We start from the raw sequence: 25,867 nt of genomic DNA on the forward strand, positions 1-25,867 counted from the left end.
CAGCAGAGACCCAGTACACTTGTGGACAGGAATACAGCGGTGATGTAAGAGGCAACACAGAGGCAGGAAAGAATTTTGCGCAAGCCTGCTGTAACACTTAGCTGGCTGCGTATGAATTAGGACAACTACCCCCAGCAGAGACCCAGTACACTTGTGGACAGGAATACAGCGGTGATGTAAGAGGCAACACAGAGGCAGGAAAGAATTTTGCGCAAGCCTGCTGTAACACTTAGCTGGCTGCGTATGAATTAGGACAACTACCCCCAGCAGAGACCCAGTACACTTGTGGACAGGAATACAGCGGTGATGTAAGAGGCAACACAGAGGCAGGAAAGAATTTTGCGCAAGCCTGCTGTAACACTTAGTTGGCTGCGTATGAATTAGGACAACTATCCCCAGCAGAGACCCAGTACACTTGTGGACAGGAATACAGCGGTGATGTAAGAGGCAACACAGAGGCAGGAAAGAATTTTGCGCAAGCCTGCTGTAACACTTAGCTGGCTGCGTATGAATTAGGACAACTACCCCCAGCAGAGACCCAGTACACTTGTGGACAGGAATACAGCAGTGATGTAAGAGGCAACACAGAGGCAGGAAAGAATTTTGCGCAAGCCTGCTGTAACACTTAGCTGGCTGCGTATGAATTAGGACAACTACCCCCAGCAGAGACCCAGTACAATTGTGGACAGGAATACAGCGGTGATGTAAGAGGCAACACAGAGGCAGGAAAGAATTTTGCGCAAGCCTGCTGTAACACTTAGCTGGCTGCGTATGAATTAGGACAACTACCCCCAGCAGAGACCCAGTACACTTGTGGACAGGAATACAGCGGTGATGTAAGAGGCAACACAGAGGCAGGAAAGAATTTTGCGCAAGCGTGCTGTAACACTTAGCTGGCTGCGTATGAATTAGGACAACTACCCCCAGCAGAGACCCAGTACACTTGTGGACAGGAATACAGCGGTGATGTAAGAGGCAACACAGAGGCAGGAAAGAATTTTGCGCAAGCCTGCTGTAACACTTAGCTGTCTGCGTATGAATTAGGACACCTCCCCACAGCAGAGACCCAGTACACTTGTGGACAGGAATACAGCGGTGATGTAAGAGGCAACACAGAGGCAGGAAAGAATTTTGCGCAAGCCTGCTGTAACACTTAGCTGGCTGCGTATGAATTAGGACAACTACCCCCAGCAGAGACCCAGTACACTTGTGGACAGGAATACAGCGGTGATGTAAGAGGCAACACAGAGGCAGGAAAGAATTTTGCGCAAGCCTGCTGTAACACTTAGCTGGCTGCGTATGAATTAGGACAACTACCCCCAGCAGAGACCCAGTACACTTGTGGACAGGAATACAGCGGTGATGTAAGAGGCAACACAGAGGCAGGAAAGAATTTTGCGCAAGCCTGCTGTAACACTTAGCTGGCTGCGTATGAATTAGGACAACTACCCCCAGCAGAGACCCAGTACACTTGTGGACAGGAATACAGCGGTGATGTAAGAGGCAACACAGAGGCAGGAAAGAATTTTGCGCAAGCCTGCTGTAACACTTAGTTGGCTGCGTATGAATTAGGACAACTATCCCCAGCAGAGACCCAGTACACTTGTGGACAGGAATACAGCGGTGATGTAAGAGGCAACACAGAGGCAGGAAAGAATTTTGCGCAAGCCTGCTGTAACACTTAGCTGGCTGCGTATGAATTAGGACAACTACCCCCAGCAGAGACCCAGTACACTTGTGGACAGGAATACAGCAGTGATGTAAGAGGCAACACAGAGGCAGGAAAGAATTTTGCGCAAGCCTGCTGTAACACTTAGCTGGCTGCGTATGAATTAGGACAACTACCCCCAGCAGAGACCCAGTAACACTTGTGGACAGGAATACAGCGGTGATGTAAGAGGCAACACAGAGGCAGGAAAGAATTTTGCGCAAGCCTGCTGTTACACTTAGCTGGCTGCGTATGAATTAGGACAACTACCGCCAGCAGAGACCCAGTACACTTGTGGACAGGAATACAGCGGTGATGTAAGAGGCAACACAGAGGCAGGAAAGAATTTTGCGCAAGCCTGCTGTAACACTTAGCTGGCTGCGTACGAATTAGGACAACTACCCCCAGCAGAGACCCAGTACATTTGTGGACAGGAATACAGCGGTGATGTAAGAGGCAACACAGAGGCAGGAAAGAATTTTGCGCAAGCCTGCTGTAACACTTAGCTGGCTGCGTATGAATTAGGACAACTACCCCCAGCAGAGACCCAGTACACTTGTGGACAGGAATACAGCGGTGATGTAGGAGGCAACACAGAGGCAGGAAAGAATTTTGCGCAAGCCTGCTATAACACTTAGCTGGCTGCGTATGAATTAGGACAACTACCCTCAGCAGAGACCCAGTACACTGAGGACGGTCACAGGCAGCCCAAATAGATTTTTTTTCCCAAATGTTTTTGGAAAGGCCCACTGCCCATATACACTAAATATGTCTTCTGTCCCTGCCTCACCACTACTGGCCCTGGACAATGTAACATTACCGCAGGACGCAATGCTCTGCACGGCCGATATACAAAAAAAAAAAAAAGTGCAACACTGCAAAAAGCAGCCTCCACTCTATTGCACACAATTAGATTTGGCCCTAAGAAGGACCGTTGGGGTTCTTGAAGCCTAAAATAACTCCTAACGCTCTCCCTATAGCAGCTGCGGCACCAGCAGCACTGTCCCTGATCTCTGTCAGAATGCATCTGTGGCGAGCCGCGGGAGGGGCCGATTTATATACTCGGGTGACACCTGATCTCGCCAGCCACTCACTGCAGGGGGGTGGTATAGGGCTTGAACGTCGCAGGGGGAAGTTGTAATGCCTTCCCTGTCTTTCTATTGGCCAGAAAAGCGCGCTAATGTCTCAGAGATGAAAGTGAAAGTAACTCGAACATCGCGTGGTACTCGTCTCGAGTAACGAGCATCTCGAACACGCTAATACTCGAACGAGTATGAAGCTCGGACGAGTACGTTCGCTCATCTCTACATGCAACACATTCACTTCTGTTCAGAGTGTGTCAAAAGTTATGAGCTTTCACTTCAGACTCTCCTGTATTTCAGAGATTTGAAATTACTAGAGATGAGCGAACGTGTTCTTCCGAGCTTGATATTCGTGCGAATATTAGGGTGTTCGGGATGTTCGTTATTCGTAACGAACACCATGCGGTGTTCGGGTTACTTTCACTTCCTTCCCTGAGACGTTAGCGCGCTTTTCTGGCCAATTGAAAGACAGGGAAGGCATTACAACTTCCCCCTGCGTCGTTCAAGCCCTATACCACCCCCCTGCAGTGAGTGGCTGGGAAGATCAGGTGTCCGCCTAATATAAAAGTCGGCCCCTCCCGCGGCTCGCCTCAGATGCCTGGTGAGTTAGATGAGGGACAGTGCTGTTTGTACCGGAGCTGCTGTAGGGAAAGAATTGGTAGTTAGTGTAGGCTTCAAGACCCCCCAAAGGTCCTTATTAGGGCCACTGATAGCTGTGTGTTGGCTGCTGTTAGCAGTGGCAATTTTTTTTTCCTCAAAATCGCCTCTGCAGAGCGTTGCACCCGGCATTAGGGACAGAAGTGCTGCATAGGCAGGGAGAGTGTTAGGAGTGAGTGTAGCCTTCAAGAACCTCAACGGTCCTTTCTAGGGCCATATTTAACCGTGTGCAGTACTGTCCAGGCTGCTGTTAGCTGTGCTGCATTTTTTTTTACTTCTCAAAATCGCCTCTGCAGAGCATTGCACCCTCCATTGATACTGCAGGGAAAGAATTGTGTAGGCAGGGCCACAACACAGTTATTATTCATTGAATATACGCAGTGCTGCCTTTTGGTGCAAAAAAACGGAAAATATTTCTATTTGTCCTGCCTTTGTCCGTCCTAACGCCGGTGGACACGTGTCGGCTGCGTCTGCAACCTTTAAAAATCAGACGCACCCAGCTACGTTTTACTCCTGGCTTCGCCATTTGCTTTCCTTAATTGGGAAAAAAAATACCTGCTCTGCCACAGTTAATAACTCTGCTACCCTCACGTTCTGTGACACATTAGCAGGAAAACAGCACAGTTATTAAACTTCTCATGTTCATAGAATATACGCAGTGCTGCCTTTTGGTGCAAAAAAACGGAAAATAATTCTATTTGTCCTGCCTCTGTCCGTCCTAAGGGCGGTGGACACGTGTCGGCTGCGTCTGCAACCTTTAAAAATCAGACGCACCCAGCTACGTTTTACTCCTGGCTTCGCCATTTGCTTTCCTTAATTGGGAAAAAAAATACCTGCTCTGCCACAGTTAATAACTCTGCTACCCTCACGTTCTGTGACACATTAGCAGGAAAACAGCACAGTTATTAAACTTAGATTATACATTCACTAGAGGCAGTGGGGCCTTTCGTTTTCAAAAAAGGGAAAAAATTATATTTGGCCTGCAGTCTTGCGCCAATTTATTAGCTGCCTGTGAAATCAAATCACTGGTAATACAGCATGCTGAGGGGTAGGGGTAGGCCTAGAGGACGTGGACGCGGCCGAGGACGCGGAGGGCCAAGTCAGGGTGTGGGCACAGGCCGAGCTCCTGATCCCGGTGTGTCGCAGCTGACTGCTGCGCGATTAGGAGAGAGGCACGTTTCTGGCGTCCCCACATTCATCGCCCAATTAATGGGTCCACGCGGGAGACGGTTATTAGAAAATGAGCAGTGTGAGCAGGTCCTGTCCTGGATGGCAGAAAGTGCTTCGAGCAACCTATCGTCAACCCGCAGTTCTGCGCCGTCCACTGCTGCAAATCCGAATCCTCTGTCTGCTGCTCCTCCTTCCTCCCAGCCTCCTCACTCCACTACAATGACACCTGCTCAGGAGCGGGAACACTCCCAGGAACTGTTCTCGGGCCCCTGCTTAGATTGGGCAGCAGCGGTTCCTCTCCCACCAGAGGAGTTTATCGTCACTGATGCCCAACCATTCGAAAGTTCCCGGGGTCCGGGGGAAGAGGCTGGGGACTTCCGCCAACTGTCTCAACAACTTTCTGTGGGTGAGGAGGACGATGACGATCAGACACAGTTGTCTTGCAGTGAGGTAGTAGTAAGGGCAGTAAGTCCGAGTGAGCAGCGCACAGAGGATTCGGAGGAAGAGCAGCAGGACGATGAGGTGACTGACCCCACCTGGTGTGCAACGCTTACTCAGGAGGACAGGTCTTCAGAGGGGGAGTCAAGGGCATCAGCAGGGCAGGTTGCAAGAGGCAGTGCGGTGGCCAGGGGTAGAGGCAGGGCCAGACCGAATAATCCACCAAGTGTTTCCCAAAGCGCCCCCTCGCGCCATGCCACCCTGCAGAGGCCGAGGTGCTCTAAGGTCTGGCAGTTTTTCACAGAGACGTCTGACGACCGACGAACAGTGGTGTGCAACCTTTGTCGCGCAAAGCTCAGCCGGGGGGCCAACACCAACAGCCTCACCACCACCACCATGCGCAGACATATGATGGCCAAGCACCCCACAAGGTGGAACGAAGGCCGTTCAGCGCCTCCGGTTTGCACCGCTGCCTCTCCCCCTGTGCCCCAACCTGCCACTGAGATGCAACCCCCCTCTCAGGACACAGGTACTACCGTCTCCTGGCCTGCACCCACACCCTCACCTCCGCTGTCTTCGGCCCCATCCAGCAGTGTAGTTCAGCGCACCGTCCAGCCGTCGCTTGCGCAACTGTTGGAGCGCAAGCGCAAGTACGCCGCCACGCACCCGCACGCTCAAACGTTAACCGTCCGCATAGCAAAATTCATCAGCCTTGAAATGCTGCCGTATAGGGTTGTGGAAACGGAGTCCTTCAAAAGTATCATGGAGGCGGCGGCCCCACGCTACTCAGTTCCCAGTCGCCACTACTTTTCCCGATGTGCCGTCCCAGCCCTGCACGACCACGTCTGCCGCAACATTGTACGCGCCCTCACCAACGCGGTTACTGCCACGGTCCACTTAACTACGGACACGTGGACAAGCACAGGCGGGCAGGGCCACTACATCTCCCTGACGGCACATTGGGTGAATTTAGTGGAGGCTGGGACAGAGTCAGAGCCCGGGACCGCTCACGTCCTACCCACCCCCAGAATTGCGGGCCCCAGCTCGGTGGTGGTATCTGCGGAGGTGTATGCTTCCTCCACTAAAGCACCCTCCTCCTCCTCCTCCTCCTCTGTCTCGCAATCTAGATGTGTTAGCAGAAGCATGTCGCCAGCAGTCGGTGTCGCGCGGTGTGGCAGCACAGCGGTGGGCAAGCGTCAGCAGGCCGTGCTGAAACTACTCAGCTTAGGCGATAAGAGGCACACGGCCCACGAACTGCTGCAGGGTCTGACACAGCAGACCGACCGCTGGCTTGCGCCGCTGAGCCTCCAACCGGGCATGGTCGTGTGTGACAACGGCCGTAACCTGGTGGCGGCTCTGCAGCTCGGCAGCCTCACGCACGTGCCATGCCTGGCCCACGTCTTTAATTTGTGGTTCAGCGCTTTCTGAAAAGCTACCCACGCTTGTCAGACCTGCTCGTAAAGGCGCGCCGGCTCTGCGCACATTTTCGCAAGTCCCACACGGACGCTGCCACCCTGCGCACCCTGCAACATCACTTTAAGCTGCCAGTGCACCGACTGCTGTGCGACGTGCCCACACGGTGGAACTCTACGCTCCACATGTTGGCCAGGCTCTATGAACAGCGTAGAGCTATAGTCGAATACCAACTCCAACATGGGCGGCGCAGTGGGAGTCAGCCTCCTCAATTCCTTTCAGAAGAGTGGGCCTGGTTGGCAGACATCTGCCATGTCCTTGGTAATTTTGAGGAGTCTACCCAGGTGGTGAGCGGCGATGCTACAATCATTAGCGTCACCATTCCTCTGCTATGCATCTTGAGAAATTCCCTGCAAACCATAAAGGCAGCTGCTTTGCGCTCGGAAACGGGGGCGGGGGAAGACAGTATGCCGCTGGATAGTCAGGGCACCCTCCTGTCTATTTCTCAGCGCGTACAGGAGGAGGAGGAGGAGCATGAGGAGGATGAGGAGGAGGGGGAAGAGACAGCTTGGCCCGCTGCTGACGGTACACCGGCTGATTGCCTGTCATCCTTTCAGCGTGTATGGCCTGAGGAGGAGGAGGAGGAGGATCCTGAAAGTGATCTTCCTAGTGAAGACAGCCATGTGTTGCGTACGGGTACCCTGGCACACATGGCTGACTTCATGTTAGGATGCCTTTCTCGTGACCCTCGCGTTGCACGCATTCTGGCCACTACGGATTACTGGGTGTACACACTGCTCGACCCACGCTATAAGGAGAACCTTCCCAGTCTCATTCCCGAAGAGGAAAGGGGTTCGAGAGTGTTGCTATACCACAGGACCCTGGCGGACAAGCTGATGGTAAAATTCCCAGCCGACAGCGCTAGTGGCAGAAGGCGCAGTACCGAGGGCAAGGTAGCAGGGGATGTGCGTAGATCGAGCAGCATGTACATCCCAGGCAGTGCAACAGTCTTTAAGGGCCTGGCCAGCTTTATGGCTCCCCAGCAAGACTGTGTCACCGCTCCCCAGTCACGGCTGAGTCGGCGGGAGCACTGTAAAAGGATGGTGAGGGAGTACGTAGCGGATCGCACGACCATCCTTGGTGACGCCTCTGCCCCCTACAACTACTGGGTGTCGAAGCTGGACACGTGGCCTGAACTAGCGCTGTATGCCCTGGAGGTGCTTGCTTGTCCTGCGGCTAGTGTCTTGTCGGAGAGGGTGTTTAGTGCGGCTGGGGGAATCATCACAGATAAGCGTAGCCGCTTGTCAACCGACAGTGCCGACAGGCTAACACTCATCAAGATCAACAAAGGCTGGATTTCCCCAGACTTCTGTTCTCCACCAGCGGACAGCAGCGATACGTAAGCAATACGTAGGCTGCACCCGCGGATGGAAGCTACGTTCTCTCTCACCATCCAAAACGGGGACATTTCTGCTTCATCAATCTGTGTCTAATATTCCTCCTACTCCTCCTGCTCCTCCTCCTGAAACCTCACGTAATCACGCTGAAAACAATTTTTCTTAGGGCCACAAGGCTCACTCAAATAATTTTTCTGAACAATTTTTATAAGTTTCAATGCGCTTAAAAGCGTTGGAACTTTAACTTGAACCAATTTTTCGTTACACTGGGCTGCCTCCAGGCCTAGTTACCACTTAAGCCACATTAACCAAAGCGATTCACCTGCCATCTTGGTTGGGCATGGCCAATTTTTACTGAGGTACATTAGTACTGTTGGTACACCAAATTTTTGGGGCCCTCACCTACAGTGTAATCATAGCAATTTGTATGTGCTACTAGGTCCGCAGTCACCACCACATTACCACCAACGCGGTTACTGTAAAGGTGCATATAACCACGGACACGTGGAGAGGACACGTAGTGCCTCAAAAACATCCCCCTCCTCCTCCAACAGGGAAAACATTCTTGGCAAATGCCTTTGCATTGGTTCGTCTGGTGGCAGTCCAAGAATTTCACCTTTACTGACACAACAAGAGAGCCCCCACACCATCCCCCCGCCACGGCCCACTTAATCCTGGCCGCATTCCGAAAACCAACAAAATACAACCGTGCTACTAGGTCCGCAGTCACCACCACATTACCACCAACGCGGTTACTGTAAAGGTGCATATAACCACGGACACGTGGAGAGGACACGTAGTGCCTCAAAAACATCCCCCTCCTCCTGCAACAGGGAAAACATTCTTGGCAAATGCCTTTGCATTGGTTCGTCTGGTGGCAGTCCAAGAATTTCACCTTTACCGACACAACAAGAGAGCCCCCACACCATCCCCCCGCCACGGCCCACTTAATCCTGGCCGCATTCCGAAAACCAACAAAATACAACCGTGCTACTAGGTCCGCAGTCACCACCACATTACCACCAACGCGGTTACTGTAAAGGTGCATATAACCACGGACACGTGGAGAGGACACGTAGTGCCTCAAAAACATCCCCCTCCTCCTCCAACAGGGAAAACATTCTTGGCAAATGCCTTTGCATTGGTTCGTCTGGTGGCAGTCCAAGAATTTCACCTTTACCGACACAACAAGAGAGCCCCCACACCATCCCCCCGCCACGGCCCACTTAATCCTGGCCGCATTCCGAAAACCAACAAAATACAACCGTGCTACTAGGTCCGCAGTCACCACCACATTACCACCAACGCGGTTACTGTAAAGGTGCATATTACCAGTCTGACTGGGGCATGCAGACACCTTGACAGAATGAATAGTGTGTGGCACATAGGTTCCCCATTGCTATGCCTACGTGTGCAGCTCCTGATGGCGGTGGCACAGGATTCTATTTCTCATTGCTTCTGTACAGCATTCTGGGCTATCGCCCCGCCCCTTTTAAAGAGGGTCGCTGCCTAGCCATGCCAACCCTCTGCAGTGTGTGCCTGCGGTTCCTCCTCATGGCAGACGCACTTCTAAATAGACATGAGTGTGGCGTGGCATGAGGGCAGCTGAAGGCTGCGCAGGGACACTTTGGTGTGCGCTGTGGGGGGGAGGGGGGGGGGCGGTTGGGCAGCATGTAACCCAGGAGAAGTGGCAGCGGAGTGTCATCCAGGCAGTGATTGTGCTTTGTTGTAGCTAGTGTGGTGCTTAGCAAAGGTATGCCATGCTAATGAGGGCTTTTCAGAAGTAAAAGTTGTTGGGAGGGGGGGGGGGGCCCACTCTTGCCGGTATTGTGGCTTAATAGTGGGACCTGTGAACTTGAGATGCAGCCCAACATGTAGCCCCTCGCCTGCCCTATCCGTTTCTGTGTCATTCCCATCACTTTCTTGAATTGCCCAGATTTTCACACATGAAAACCTTAGCGAGCATCGGCGAAATACAAAAATGCTCTGGTCGCCCATTGACTTCAATGGGGTTCGTTGTTCGAAACGAACCCTCGAACATCGCGGGAAGTTCGTTCCGAATAACGAGCACCCGAGCATTTTGGTGTTCGCTCATCTCTAGAAATTACCTTTCAATGCCAATATTTTCATGGCTGTGATGTGGTCAGCCCTAAAAAAATGTAATTGCTCTTAGTAAGAGAAACAAAGTAATCTTGTAGTTATGATACCTTTTTATGACTAATAAGAATAGGCAATTTTAACCCCTTAGTGACTGCCCAATAGTCTTTTTACGTCTTCCTGTTGAAGGACGTGTATGGAGGGAGATAGCGCTGCTATCTCCCTCCATACAGTGCAGGCGTCAGCTGTTTATTACAGCTGACACCCGCGGGCAATAGTCGCAATCGGCCGTATGGCCGATCGCGGCTATTAACCCTTAAAATGTCGCTGTCAATTCTGACAGTGGCATTTAAATCAGGTAAGATCGGGGGGAGCCGTGCAGGTGTCATGGCAGCCGGGGGCCTTCTGAAAGGCCCCAGGGCTGTCTTAGCAGACTGCCTATCAAGCCATCCCTGTGTCTGTGGTGAGTATGTAAAGACAAGTTGTTTTTTGTTGGTGGTTGTAGGGAAATGTTTCTCTTGTTGATGGAGAGGATAGTGAGCTTCTACCAATGATGATTCTCAGATATAAAGTTTTGTATATAACACAGAAGAAGGAGGGTCTGATCTTAAGTGGTCATCTTGCAGTTCTAGTTTCCATGCAGCTACTATCAGCATCTCCAGATGTCGATTAAAGATTCGACCGGAGGTATCCAATGGTTTTCTCTTTTTTTTTTTTTCTATCATAGGAGCTCAATTCTTGGTTTTCTAGTGGTTCTGGCAATTTGGTTTTCAACTGTTCTTGGATAAAGAATCAAACAGTGATGAAGATGAAGTTCACACTTGGGGTCTGAAAACTTACACCATAGCTCTCATTTAGTTCAACTGTGTTTCAATTAAATATTCTAAACTAACTACTGTTACATTTTCCAGGCAGCTACACAAAAGTAAATATAAAAAGCCTAATTAAATTTCATAGTTAATTTACAAATGCTTCATTTGCAGATCAAGTACATTTGTGAAATTTTGCAATGTGAATGTGTCATAGTTTAATTTTCAACTTTTACTTTTAAGACAGCAGAAGGGAAAATATGCTGATATATTAAAATGCAAAATTATGTTGTTTACTTGAGCATTTGTAAATTCAGAATAAAGATTACTGTTTAATGAACGTCTTCGTTTATTGGTACATTTTCATCTCTAAGGCAGAACATTAGGAAAATGTTGAGGTCCTAAAGAAATTCTATTCTATAGTTTTAATTTTAAAAAAAATCAACCCCTTTGGTGTGTGGAGCATTTCAGACTTAAGAAATAGTATCTTATATACGAGGAGTTACCCAAAAGAAACAAGAGAAAATAGGTATGCAGAGATCAGATTAGCGCTCCTACAGGCATGTAATTATAAGAAATGAGTAAATCACTCAAATGGACTTACCCGGTACTCAGTGAGGCCCCATGGGATAAGGGTACCTCACTAGAACCTCCTGGTCCAAGGGTGCCTTTATTATGGAAAGTTCTTCCTCCCAATCCTCAAGTGGAGAGCAGCTTGGATCTTTGTGACGACCCAATGTTAGGGGACCCAAATAGAATGTACGTCAACCAAGTGAAAGAAAAAATGACCCCAGTGCGCACTGGGGAAGAATGTTACTCTTAATAGTAAAATCTTTTTAGTTTATTGCAACGCGTTTCAGCCCACCACAAAAAGGGGCCTTTTTCAAGCATCCGGAACGTTCTTCCCCAGTGAGCGCTGGGGTCATTTTTTCTTCCAAAAGAAACAAGAATAATTTTCTGGTGGGTGGGATGTTACTAGTACAGGCTTCTTTTGCTGTGGAACCCTTTTAAATGATTGCACAAATGCTGATGTCACCGATAAGGTTATCAGCACTCGTCCAGAAAGTTTAGACAGGCAGAATTCTCTGCTGGATCGCTGGATTCTTGCTGGCTTTTCGTTCAGTACTTCACATTCTATGTGAAACCCTGAGCAGGGAGCGTTTACATGCAATGACAAGCCGACGATCCTGCAATGTCATTTATGCTGACTGAAGGTCAGCGGTAATGAATAGTGAACGAATAGTAAACAATTTTTTTGCATTTACATTGGACTATTATCACTCAAATGTATTTGTTTTAATGGATTTTGAGCAGTAATATTCCTGTGTAAATGGCCCTTAAGGCAGTATGACAGCCAGTGTTGTTGGGAAAAGTTGTGTTTGGCTTTGCTGATTTATTTTTCAGCAGTTTGTTCAGTTTTTTGCCTATTTTGTGTTGGCTGATTTATACAAACAACATACAGCTGCAAAATTGTGTTTCTTTTGGGAAAAAAAGAGCTACATATATGGTTATTAAGCTACAATGAGCCTACAAGAAAGCTGCATGAGTAAAACACATGTTACAAATGGTTCTTTTCTTTCAAACAAGATGAAATGTCACAATGTATGGAGAAATTGTCCTGATTTTTGGTAAACAGGTGACTGGTCCTTCCATGATGACAAAACACAAAGCACTGAGTATTCAGGATTTTTTTTTTTACAAAAAACAAAATGACTTCTTTCCCTCACCTTCTGTGTTCACCGGATCTGACTTTGTGCTTTTTTTTTTTACCCTGGGGTTAAAAAAGACCTCAAAGGAAATGTGCTGCTGATGTTGAAGTGGTGAAACAAAAAAAAGAGGCTCAGGCACTAAGAGACATCAATAACTACGAATTGAAAAAATGCTTGGAGCAGTGTAAAAAATGTTTGGACAAATGTATTGCTTCAAATGGAGAGTAATTTGAGGGAGACTCATGTTTCAAAATGTACAAATAAACAGATTATTTTTAATAAATGAAGTCCTGTTTCTTTTGGGTACCCCCTTGTATCTCCAAGTCCGTAAATTAGAAAACAAAGAGTAAGATCCAAGAAAAAGTGTATTTTTTTTTAATTTTTGTACATTTTATTCACAATATTGTATAGTAAGAAAATCCCATCTTCCCTGCACATTAATAAAATATATAGTAGATTAAGAAGTAGAAATATTTCATAGTTGCAAAATGATAGATCTTTTGTCTGCTTACATAGGCCCAAAAGACCTCCTATCAGGAAAGATTTAAGCAATGTTTTAGTTTTTACTTTGATTTCACTGTGAAACTATGGCAGGGCATTATTTTGCAAGCTTTTGAGCCATAAATTCCATAAATTGTGCTTTCATGTTATTTGTATAGAACTATTTTCTTTAATCCTCTAAAAAAGTCTATTTTTTCATGATATCTTATAGGATGATTTTGTTTTACTACTGCTGTGATCCAATGTATTACACTGCTGTGATGTAACTACTGTGAATACAATAGCAGATCAATTTACAACCTACTCTCATGATTTCAGCCAAGCATTTGGAAAGCATTGCCAAGTGACCTTGAGAAACCCTAGATAAATTGAGACTACAAACTTTGGTTAGTTCTTCATTTTCATTGCAAAGCATTTAATGCACACAGTGAGGTCTAAATATCACTATAGATGAACACTGGTTCATGCTTTAAATTCAAGAGATACGATCTGCAGTAATACAACACAAATCTTCCTTTGCCATGTTTATGAACCAGTATCATTAATTACATTTTTAGATAAAGTGAAATATCAATCTTATTGAGTAACTTTGTAAGTGGAAGTATCAAATACCACTGTGTATTAGAAATGTATAGGCATGTATTACAGTTTTGATATATAGTGAAACATTTGGACAATATTAGTCAACCATTCAGTTTCTTTCATCCTTGGAAACTTGTTTTTGCTTCAGTCAATTGTGACTGATGAGAGACATTTTTTTTCTTACTCGATCATCTAATGTACATTTCCCAATTTGCTTTACAACTGATTGAATCCATTTTTTATATATTACACATCATATCTGAAAAATTATTTATGACGTTTGCCCGGGCACTGTTCATTTAGCTCACCACCATTTATTTAAAAGCAATACTTTGTAACTGACAATTGGAATTATTTTATTGTAGCAGAAGTAAAACCATCACATATTTGTTTGTGGCTGATGTTCATTACAAATACAAAGATATTCTAAGGAATCATGGAGAAAACTGTTCAGAGAAATGAAATATTCTTCTATACTAAACACATCTACTGTAAAGGGAATGTATTTCCAAAGTCTCCATATTGATCAATTTATCCACAAAAGATGTATTAATATGAATCAAAATCGGGTTTATCGTCAATATGGCACATTTTTCATCATACATTTGCTGTAATTCACTAGATACTCTATGTTCAACATACTTCTCTTCCTTGCAACACCCCATGGCTAACATAATACATACACCAGGATTATACACCACGAAATGTTGCACATCTTGAAAACTTCTGGATCCTTTTAAGACTCCTCTAGAGATGAGCGAGCACCAAAATGCTCGGGTGCTCGTTACTCGGGACGAACTTTTTGCGATGCTCGAGGGTTCGTTTCGAGTAACGAACCCCATTGAAGTCAATGGGCGACCCGAGCATTTTTGTATATCGCCGATGCTCGCTAAGGTTTCCATTTGTGAAAATCGGGGCAATTCAAGAAAGTGATGGGAACGACAGCAACGGATAGGGCAGGCGAGGGGCTACAGGTTGGGCTGCATCTCAAGTACCCAGGTCCCACTATTAAGCCACAATAGCGGCAAGAGTGGGCCCCCCCCCCCACTGTCAGCATAAAGATCGTTCTCCTCTGCCATATTGCAACACCCCATGGCTAACATAATACATACACCAGGATTATACACCACGAAATGTTGCACATCTTGAAAACTTCTGGATCCTTTTAAGACTCCTCTAGAGATGAGCGAGCACCATTCAATGACATCATTGTCATTGGCTGTGATTGGCTGAAGGCACGTGTGTTTCTGGAGGCGGGGATTTAAAGCCCTTCATAGAGAAAGCAATGCTCTGCTGGGAACCAGGAGGGAGCGACAGCCTGCAGCAGCGGCACAGAACGCCAGGAGAAGTGAGTAATGATTTTTATTCTTTGCTCCACTGTATTGCCGGCGTATAAGGTGACAGTTGGGGGGTCGTCTTATACGCCCCGTCGCCTTATACGCCGGTATATATTTTTATTGTAACACATTTCTGGATGAATTGCAGGGAAGGGCTTATATATGTAAGCCCTTCCCGACAATTCATGCCGCGATCGCCGGCAGCCCATTGCTTTCAGTGGAACCTGCTGTATTGCCGGCTCCATTGAATTCAATGGGCAAACATCGTTCTTCTCTGCCACAGCTGTTACAGCTGTGGCAGAGAAGAATGATTTGACTTCTAAATGTTCTCAATGGGGTCGGCGCTGCTGCCGCCGGCCCCATTGAGTGCATATAGAGAAGAGAACAGAAATCGCAGATCGCACATAGGTGTGATGTGCGATTTCTATGGCCTAAGAAGGACCGTTGGGGTTCTTGAAGCCTAAAATCACTCCTAACACTCTCCCTATAGCAGCTCCGGCATCAACAACACTTTCCCTGAACTATGTCAGAATGCATCTGTGGCGAGCCGCGGGAGGGGCAGATTTTAATACTCGGGTGACACCTAATCTCGCCAGCCACTCACTGCAGGGGGGTGGTATAGGGCTTGAACGTTGCAGGGGGAAGTTGTAATGCCTTTCCCTGTCTTTCTATTGGCCAGAAAAGTGCACAAATTTCTCAGGGAAGAAAATGAAAGTAACCCGAACACCGCGTGGTACTCGTTACGAGTAACGAGCATCTCGAACACCCTAATACTCGAACGAGTATCAAGCTGGGACGAGTACGTTCGCTCATCTCTAGACTCCTCTTAGTCATACTGAGAGTTTTAGCGTGTTTCCTAAACTGTCAATATAAGCACAAAAATGTTCACCCCTTTAGACCAGATTAATGGCTTGAGAGTGCTCTACTAGCATTCGCCGGGCAGGTACACAGGATTGGGTTTTCTGTGTATTGTATAAAAAAGTGTAGAGTGCTGCACCTCCTTACATAATAACACAATAATGTGTTAGGTTAAAAAAGATATCTATTTTACACAGTGAGGCCTTAGTCACACGGGCGTTTTTTCACGCGATTTGCGCATCGCATGACGGATGCGCATGCGCAAATCACGTGACCGGCGCCGAAAAATCGGCCCAAAAATCGCCCGAAAATCTGCTCCTAGCCGCGTTTCATTAGAAACGGGCCGGAGCTGTCCAGCGCATTGCATTCAATGGAGACGGCAATACAGCGGCTCCATTGAATGCAAGCGCTGCGGGCGAGTGTGGGATGAATTGTCGGGAAGGGGTTAAATATATAACCCCTTTCCTGCAATGCATCCTGAAAAGTGAAAAAATAAAAAAAATGTATGTACTTACCAGCTCCCGACAGCTGGAGATCCTGGCGGCCGGCCTGCAGTGGGTGTGAAGGGGGTGTGACTCAGGCTTGCCCCTGATTGGCTCAGCCTGAGCCAATCAGAAGCAAGTCTCAGTCACACCCATTCATGAATTCATGAATGGGTGTGACTGAGATCAGCCTCTGATTGGCTCAGGCTGAGCCAATCAGGGGCAAGCCTGAGTCACACCCCCTTCACACCCACTGCAGGCCGGCCGCCGGGATCTCCAGCTGTCGGGAGCTGGTAAGTACATACATTTTTTTTATTTTTTCACTTTTCAGGATGCATTGCAGGAAAGGGGTTATATATTTAACCCCTTCCCGACAATTAACCCCGCGCACGCCGGCAGCCCATTGCTTTCAATGGAGCGGCTGTATTGCCGCTCCATTGAATTCAATGGGCAAACATCGTTCTTCTCTGCCACAGCTGTTCCAGCTGTGGCAGAGAAGAATGATTTATCTTCTATATGTTCTCATTGGGGTCGGCGCTGCTGCCGCCGGCCCCATTGAGCGCATATAGAGAAGAGAACAGGAATCGCAGATCGCAGATAGGTGCGATCTGCGATTTCTGTTCTCTAATTTATCGGACGAGCGCATAAAAAGCGCTCATGTGTCCGATACCATTGCAAAGCAATGGTTTTAAAAAATCGCCGGACGCATGCGCATGCGCAAATCGCGGCAATAAACGCCCGTGTGACTAAGCCCTGACAAAGTAACTTGTTAGGTTAAAAAGTATATCTTTCCAGTTAAGCCTATTATCATGCAATATTGATGCAGGAGAATGCAAAAAAAATAAATTTTTCATATTTTAATGAAAAAAATACTTCTGAGCTCTAAATTTAGCGATCAAAATAAATCCCTGCATCAGCAACCCATCTGCAAAAAAGCCAGTGACTATAACTTATATTATTGTTATACTCAGAAAAGACATCTAGGTCTCTTTTAAACTTTTTTAGTGAGTTTGCCGTCACCATATCCTCAGGCAGAGAGTTCTATTCTATAGTCTTGCTGTTCTTACAGCAAAGAAGCCCCTTCTATATTTTTGTAAAAACCTTCTTTCCTCTAGATGTAGAGGATGCCCCTTATAGATCATGGGAGAGATCTCTGTATTGACGCCTCATCTTTTTTTACAAAGTTATTAGGTCGTCCACTAGCCACCTTTTTCAAAGCAAAAAGTCCCTAATTTTGATAACATCTCTGGGTATTGTAGTTCACCCATTCAATTTATTACTTAAATTGCCCATCTTTGAACCCACTCAAGCTCCAATATTTATTTCTTCAGTACTGGTGCCCAAAACATTACACAATATTCTATGTGTGGTCTGACCAGCGATTTATAATGAGGAAGAACAATGTTATGTGCACCTAGACCCCTCTTAATGCACCCCACAATGCCTCAGCAGCAGCTAGGTGACTTTGGTTTGTTCCAATTAAGTTTCTAGTTATCCCCAAGTACTTTTGCAACCCAGTTTTACCTAGCAATTTTCAATTTAGTATGTAATGATATGTATTTTCCTTGCCCATGGGTGTAAACTCATATAACTGCAAAAAATAGATACACTGCCTGATGGGGGGCAAAGGATGACATACTGTACTACTGTCTGAGGTTTTGGCTCACAATTCCTCTTCCAGTGGCTTTGAACTACAGACAGGGTCATGTTTTGCACCTCAGAGCCAATTAAATATAAAATCACAAATAATGCTTTTGATACTCGTATATGCTTTTGCACTGAAGGCAGTCATAAGTGCTGTATAAAAATCAGTTGTACATTGTAGGACTGCAGTTCTGTCAAGCATATGTCAATGTCAGATTAGTAACATAACATTGGAAATAGAAGTGTGTTTAGTGAGGGTATCGCTCTCTAGGTGGCTTGTTTCTATTGGTGCATCTTACAGATCAGATGTCATAATTTATGTATATCATTAAAAAAAATGAAGGATACAATGGGAACCAACAGAATTTTGTATTACCTTTTATTATTAATGCACTTTTGGTCTCAAAGAGAGGGTAGGACCATACCAAATATAGTTCACACTTGATGCCTATAATCTCCTTGTGCATATCCTGGAAAACTTCAAGACAAAGTCTGGAATAAGTGTGTCACTGTTTCACTGTGCTGAACCTAATTTACTACTTTAAAGAGCCATTGTCTTTTTTAAAATGCAAAAAAATATCATATTTGTCAATAGTGCAAATTATTGCACTGCAACCTGGGAAATAAAAACTGTAATATTAATATCATTACATATAAGTAATTCAGCTCTAAACATCAGTTATTATTTTTTTCTTTCTTTATGAAAAGAAAATCATTTTATGAACGTCTAAAGGAGAATAAATGTGCATCAAATTTTTTCAAGTTGATTAAGCAACATTTACAGAAAACTACCACTAGATTGTGCTGTGCTGATAGAAAAGCCAAGTCAAGCAAAAATTCCAACATGTATATTTTGCATCCCATACATTTCACTACAATGAGAACATTAACATTGATGAATCAAGAATACAATCAATGCTTAACACTTCAAATATCTGAAATTCAGACAGTTTAGTGAAATGTAAAAATGATATGAAAAAAAATTAAAATATATATATATATAGTCCAGCAAATACATTTTTTTTGTTTAGTGAAAAGATCTAAAATTATAGAAAATGATTTCTATATCAATTCCTCATGGACTTCAAACACTCTGTTTGCTGTTGTTCGAAAGGAACTTTCATTGTTTACTTCCAGTGAATAAAAATATGTATATAGTCATATGCGGCACACTCTGGTGCATGACTAGTTAAAATGCAAAACGTCTTCATTTGTTCAGCAATTCCGCCATAGTTGAGAACTATTTTTATGACATCCACTATGCAATATAAGGACTCCTCCATGCGGACACTACGATTTTCGGCCGGCTGTATCACGGCCGCAGTGTTATCAAAAATCGCATGAACGAGAGGAAGCCATGACCAAGTCACAGCTGCATCTCGCGTTTATGCACCCATTTAGACAATCAAGTGCGGCGAGTATATGCCGCACCAGGAATACCGTTGGGGGAAGGGAGAGAGTTTAGCTCTGCTAAACTCCCTCCCCCTCTCCACCCCTTGACAGTTGTCTGCAATGGGAGGGGGTGAGACGGGGCGGAAGCTAGTGTGCTAATCTCCTGCCCCCTTCCTTTGCCAACAGTCGGCAAGAGGCAAAGAGTGGGAGGGAGTTTAGCAGAGAGCATCTCCCTCTGTTGGCCGCAACCATAGGCTTCTATAGGAGTCTATGGAGCCAGCCACTGTATTCCTACCGGAATACAGTTCCAGAACTATCTTTTCGAGCTGGCGTAAAAACATAAAAACGACTGGAATGCTGTGCACTCTCTTTTCCAGCTGATGGTTTTTACGCACCGTAAAAATGTTCATTTGAACTGAGGTATTGGAATCTAATGCATCAGATGGGTAGCTTATATCGGCCAGCCATGAAAATGCAGCCAATATACACTCTTGTAAATGAAGCCTAAGTGATAAATTAACTTTATTAGGCCTTAGTCAGACGGGCGTTTTTTTTGCGCGATTTGCGGATCACATGACGGATGCGCATCCGCAAATCGCGTGACCGATACCCGAAAATTGCCCGAAAATCTGCTCCTAGCCGCGTTTCATTAGAAATGGGCCGGAACTGTCCAGCGCATTGCATTCAATGGAGCCGGCAATACAGCCGACTCCATTGAAAGCAATGCGCTGCGGGCGAGTGCGGGATGAATTGTCGGGAAGGGCTTAAATATATAAGCCCTTCCCTGCAATTCATCCAGAAAAGTGTTAAAATAAAAAATATATACATACTCACCTGCTCCCGGCAGTTGGAGTTCCCCGCGGCTGGCCTGCAGTGGGTGTGAAGGGGGTGTGAGTCAGACCTGCCCCCTGATTGGCTCAGCGCTGAGCAAATCGCGCAAAAAAAATGCCCGTCTGACTAAGGCCTTAGGAGGGGGTTAGTTATCAATTGATCCAGCCCCGATGGACAGTGTAGCATACAACAACAGTAACCCCCCACTCCTTGCATTTATTATCTATCATTCACATGCAGTGTGTCTTAAAAACTCCAGGGGTAGCCCAGGGTGGCAGTACCAATGTGGTTCACTGTTTGAAGTACAGGACAACCCGCCGAACTATTATGGCGTCATTAATAGGTTGGTGGTCTGCATGGTGCACTACATGTATCAGAATGGTCTGCCACTTTGTATCCACTCTGTGTGGGAGTATACACCAAGCAGCCACCCCCTCTATATTAAGAGGCTGTGTGAGTGGCTTCCTCATCGGTGTCCCTCACAGGTGTAATTAGCTCCCTCATTTTGGTAGTCTGCTACCTGCATGGTGAGAGGATGCAGCAATCTGCCCTCCTTAGTCAGTAAGTATATGGCCATTTTCTGTGATTATTTATTTTTTTTATACTTCCCTTTCTGTGACGTCCCTAAAAAAATAGCGCTCAGGAGTCTGAAGTCCTATAAAGTTAATGATTATAGTAAGCTAATATTTGCACTTACTTATGGGGGTTATTAGAAATGCACTACTGCATCTTCTTATCCACATCAGCCAAATAGAATATCAGTTTCCAGAAATAGCGATCCAAACACCATGGGTAAGTATAGCATAGGATTTATTAGGCTACACAAAGTCAATGCAATGAACTTTGGAAGTATGCTCCCCGCTCCTTCTTCAAGTATACATAACAGCACAAGTGAATAATTTCACAATGATTCACTTATGCTGTCTGTATATGTTTTAATATTTTACATTCAATGGGGGAAAGTGCAAACCACCGTTTTCCCCATAGCCATGTATGGGTGTGAAAGCTGGGCTACGGGAAAAAGCTGATAGGAGGTTCAATGCGTTTAAGCTGTGGTGCTGGTGAAAGCTGCTGCATATGCCCAGGATTGCGAAAGTAACAAACAGAGAAGTCCTGAATCATATAAGACCCGATATATCACTGGAAGGCAAGATGACCAGACTCAGACTCACAGATTTTGGCCATGTAATGCGAGCAGAGTTGCTAGAAAAATCTATAATGCTTGGACAGATCAGTGGCAAAAGAAGGCCTGGCCGCTAAAGGACACAATAGCTGATACTGTCAGAGCTGATGCTGGCATGGATATCACACAACTGAGAGCGGCAGTGCAAAACCAAAAAACATACATGGAGGGAGTCTTTAGGGTCACCAATGATTGTGAATGACTAAATGGCTAACAAAAACAACATTTAACAGAATTACTGTGTGAAACATCAAAAGACTCTTGTTAAATGACTGACTTCTGCTGTTAAGCATGCTTGGGAAAGGAAGTGACAGCATGCTTCACAAATGCATTGCATTGACTTTGTGGAAATAAGTCTTATGTTATACCTATGCACAGTGGTTGGGCCTATGTTTCCCGAAAATAGTATTGTTTGGCTAACTTGCATAAGGCGGTGTAGTAGAACATTTCTAATACCCCCAGAAGTAATTGCAAATATTGGCTTACTATAATGATTTTATATGATGTCAGCCTTTTCCAGCCTTTTCACTTGAACCAATCACAGCCATTCATCTAGTGCTGGCTATGATCGGCTAAGCTTCAGCCAATCACAGCCAGCGCTTTAAGAAGGCCGGGATTTTTCAATCCCCGGCCAGAACAGAAGAAGATCAGTGCCGGGACCCAGGGAGAAGATGCGGCCAGGCTGACAGCACATCTAAGGTGATGTATGCATATTTTTTTTTCTCTTCTTCAACTACAGCTTATTTTCGGGGTAGGTCTTATATTTCAAGCCTCCTCCAAAAATCTTCGCATGTGACGCTACACAGTCGCGTGACTTTGCAGCGTCACATGCAACTTTGCAAAGTTGGCTCATCATTAGTTAGGACCATTGTTTACATGAATGAGTTAATGCCATTGTACAGTGCAGACAGCTGTGATTTGAAGAGACTAAAGACAATTAGAATACCTCACTACTTTTATAGTCACAGAGCTAGTGCTCAGTAGTCAGGAAGTCAAAATAGGTTCTGAAACTGGAAGCTTTGTAACAGTCAGCTATAGTACAGTGGTACTCCTGAGGGAGGCACTTTGTGGACACGTTTGCAGTTGAGGCCCATCCCTCTATGCCACTGAGAGGGCAGGAGGCTACACATCAGGGCAGGAGGCTACACAACTCTCTATCTAAACGTAGCCTAATAGAAAGATGCTCTCTACTCAGCGCTCCTATTTTAGTCTAGACAGTTAGCTAATGCGGCCACGACTATCTGACCCAGGCTTGAGCTAGTATAGCAAGCCGGTTGATTGATTACTTCTGCAGATCTAGACTTAGGTTAAGGTGTATTGCCCCCTATTTTATGCTGAGCTTTGAAAGTTTTGGCTTCGATATCAGGGCAATGGGGTCATGGTAAACGGACCTTGGCTTAGTTAGCGATATTATCAAATCGCTTTGACCCATCTCTAGATATTAGGAGACGGGTCATATAGCTTGATTGATATCTGCCAAATCAAGGGAGCTGTGATTAGTACCATCTAGTATGGAATAACTATCCTGAGGTCTCAAATCTTCTATCCATTAAGATCAGGTTATATTAGTAACTATCTTTGCTCCTTTACAAAAGAATCAATTATCTAGATAAATCTACCCTGATGTCATTAGTCATATGTCTGTCAAGTCTGTACACGGACAGACCTATGAATACACTCTAGACCATTGACCACCTGGTTCTTGAAAAGTCGAGGGTCCGACTGAAATGCATTGAACCTTGAATTCTTAACCTTGAACTTTGAACTGATCTAGTTGTTGATTATATTAACCTATGAAGGTCTGGAACTATTTGCTCATTTAGGGCGCCCACCCACTGGTGTTTGCGATTTTCGTGCGTGAAAAACGCAGCGTTTTCCGCCCGTTTTCGCGGCTTTTTCGCGCCTTTTCCGTTAATTTCCATTGAAATTCATGGGTGCATTAAGAGAAAAATAAGGACACATATGCAACTGACAGTTCCTATGTTAAAAATTGCAACGGACCAAAAAAAAAAACGCCAGTGGACAGGAACACATTCAATTCTAATTGCCCTTGAGAAAAAACGCAAAACGCAAAGGAAAAAAAATCGCCAGTGGGTGGGCGCCCTTAGGCTAATTTTTATGTGAACAGTAAAAAAGTGTTTGGTTAGTCCATTTAACTGAATCAATAAATGAAAGTGCTCAACCAAACCAACAAATAGACTGGGACAATATATTGTGCGGAGGTGTGACCTCAAAACGATCACACTACAACACCCCAGACCTATATGAGATACGATTTGAAACACTGGTTTCTCTAATGGGAAGTTTTTTCAGCACGAGATTTACGTAGCTACATCCTAGACATATGAATTTAGTCTCACTCTGAAACTTCCCTTGTGTAGCAACACTGTGACATTTATGAGCACGTGTGTTTTGTTTGTTGTTATTGTCTTGTCTCTGTCCTTTATTTCATCAGTTGATGATCAAGCCCAATGTGTTTTTTAAGATATTTGAAAGATATATAGTTTTAAGGGATCTTCTGTGATTCGGGCTTTTATATAAATTAGTTCCCTCTGCCTCTGTGATTTTTTTTTGCCAATATTGAATGACAGCACTCGCCCATTCATGAATTCAATACAAGTTTGGTATCGTATTAATCATACTGACAGATAGAATAAAGTTATCATGTCATTTTTGTTGTCGTTTGTGCGCCGTAAAAAACAAGATGTGTAATGTCTGGGTTTTTTCATTTTACTCCACTTAGAATTTTTGTTAACGTTTTTCAGTACATTATATGGTACATTAAATAGTACCATTGAAAAATACAACTCGTCTCACAAAAACAATCCCTCATACAGCAACATTGATGGATAAATAAAGGAGTTATGATTTTTTTAAAAGGGGGAAGGAAGAAACAAAAATGGGAAAGGAAAAAAAAGGGACGAATCATTAAGAGGGTAAGTATGAGGGTGGGAGTGTGTACATACCCTATAGGCTGAAACAGGGGACTATGCACTGAGGAGGATGTGGGACCTGCTCCAGAAATGTGAATGCTAACTAACTTCAGCAGGTGAGCAAGATGGGGGCTGTGGTAGCACGCTGTGACAAAAAATTTCACTTTAGACTGATCTTTTAATAGAACATTTTTGAGAAGCATTGAGGAACATCTAGGTGGTCATAAGTAATGTTGAAACTAGTTGCAGTGTTTTTTGGACAACATTGGCTTCCTTCATGGTGTCCTTCCATGAACATTGCTCTTCTTTATTGTTTTTACAATAGTGGACACCTGAACATATGTTTTTTTCAGCTTGTAGAGTCTTCTATAGGTCTGTTGCTGTCACCTTTGAGTTCTTTCTCAACTCTTTCAGAATTGCCAATTGTGTTCTTCAAGTCATCTTAACAGGAAATCTACTCCTAGGGAGAGTAGCAACAGAATTCTCTCCAAAGGGGGGTCAGAAGTGGTGTCATGTCTCCTTAAGGAGAGCACCCACAAAGTGTGGGGGGACACCTAGGGGGTGAGTCAATATGGGGATGGTATAGTCTCTCCCCAAGAAGAGCACACAGAAGGGGTGTGGGGACACCTAAAAGCTAAGTAAGGAGACTTACAAGACAATGGTCCTCTGGTAAATTTATGCAAATCAGAAATATGGAAAAATACCTCTACAGCGCCATATATTGGATTGCAGCATCACTTTAATTCAAAGTGACCTTATAAAAAAAGTCTACAATGATTGGGATTTTTAAACCAAGGCAGAAACCATGCATGCATAAATATGTAGGTAATTACTTGTTTTTTTCCACCATCCTTACATGCCATAGTTACATAATTCTATCCAATTTCAAAAAAACAAGAACCACTGTTGTAAGGCTAATTTCACATGGCAGCACTTTGTTCAGTATTTTTCATCAGTATTTCTAAGCCAAAACCAAGACTGGAACTTAAACAGAAAAAAAACCATAATGGAGATACTGGCATCTCTTTCATGCTTTGGATCCACTATCAGTTTTGGCTCTCTCCCATGTAAAAGTGGTCTTAATCTGAGACTGACTAAGCTATTAAATAGGCAGAATGTTTTACTAAATATGCTAGACATTATAAAAATACTATGTGTGCTTGGTATTAAATCCTACATGTGTACTTGATATTGAAGAAAATACATCCTGAAAAAAAAAATCTGTGTTTCTTGGAGTATTTTGTTTTTCCTTTTAATTACGTCTATTAAGTCTGTATACTTTTGAGGTTTTTGAGGAATGGAAGCACAGCTTTTCACTAGACTGATCCAATTTATCTTTCTCAAAGAATGCTCACAAGCAAGATCTGTAACTGGCACAAATCATCTTTCACTGGCCAATAGAGTGAAATATTGTGACTGATAAAATAAACTTCATTTCAAGTCCTCTGCTGAGTTTACAAGCAGATCGTGTACCACCTTGTTTATTGAAGATTTATTTAAGAACTTTCACGTAATTCATGGACCAGTGAAAAATTAAACTTTAAAATTCTTTGCGATCTATTTTAATATTACCATATTGCCTAGTTCAGAGAACTTGTATGTGGGCTGCCTGATATTCTTCTGAAGGTAGTTATTTATGATAAA

The sequence above is a fragment of the Eleutherodactylus coqui genome, chromosome 7 (genome assembly GCF_035609145.1).
Source record: "Eleutherodactylus coqui strain aEleCoq1 chromosome 7, aEleCoq1.hap1, whole genome shotgun sequence".
NCBI lineage: Eukaryota > Metazoa > Chordata > Amphibia > Anura > Eleutherodactylidae > Eleutherodactylus > Eleutherodactylus coqui.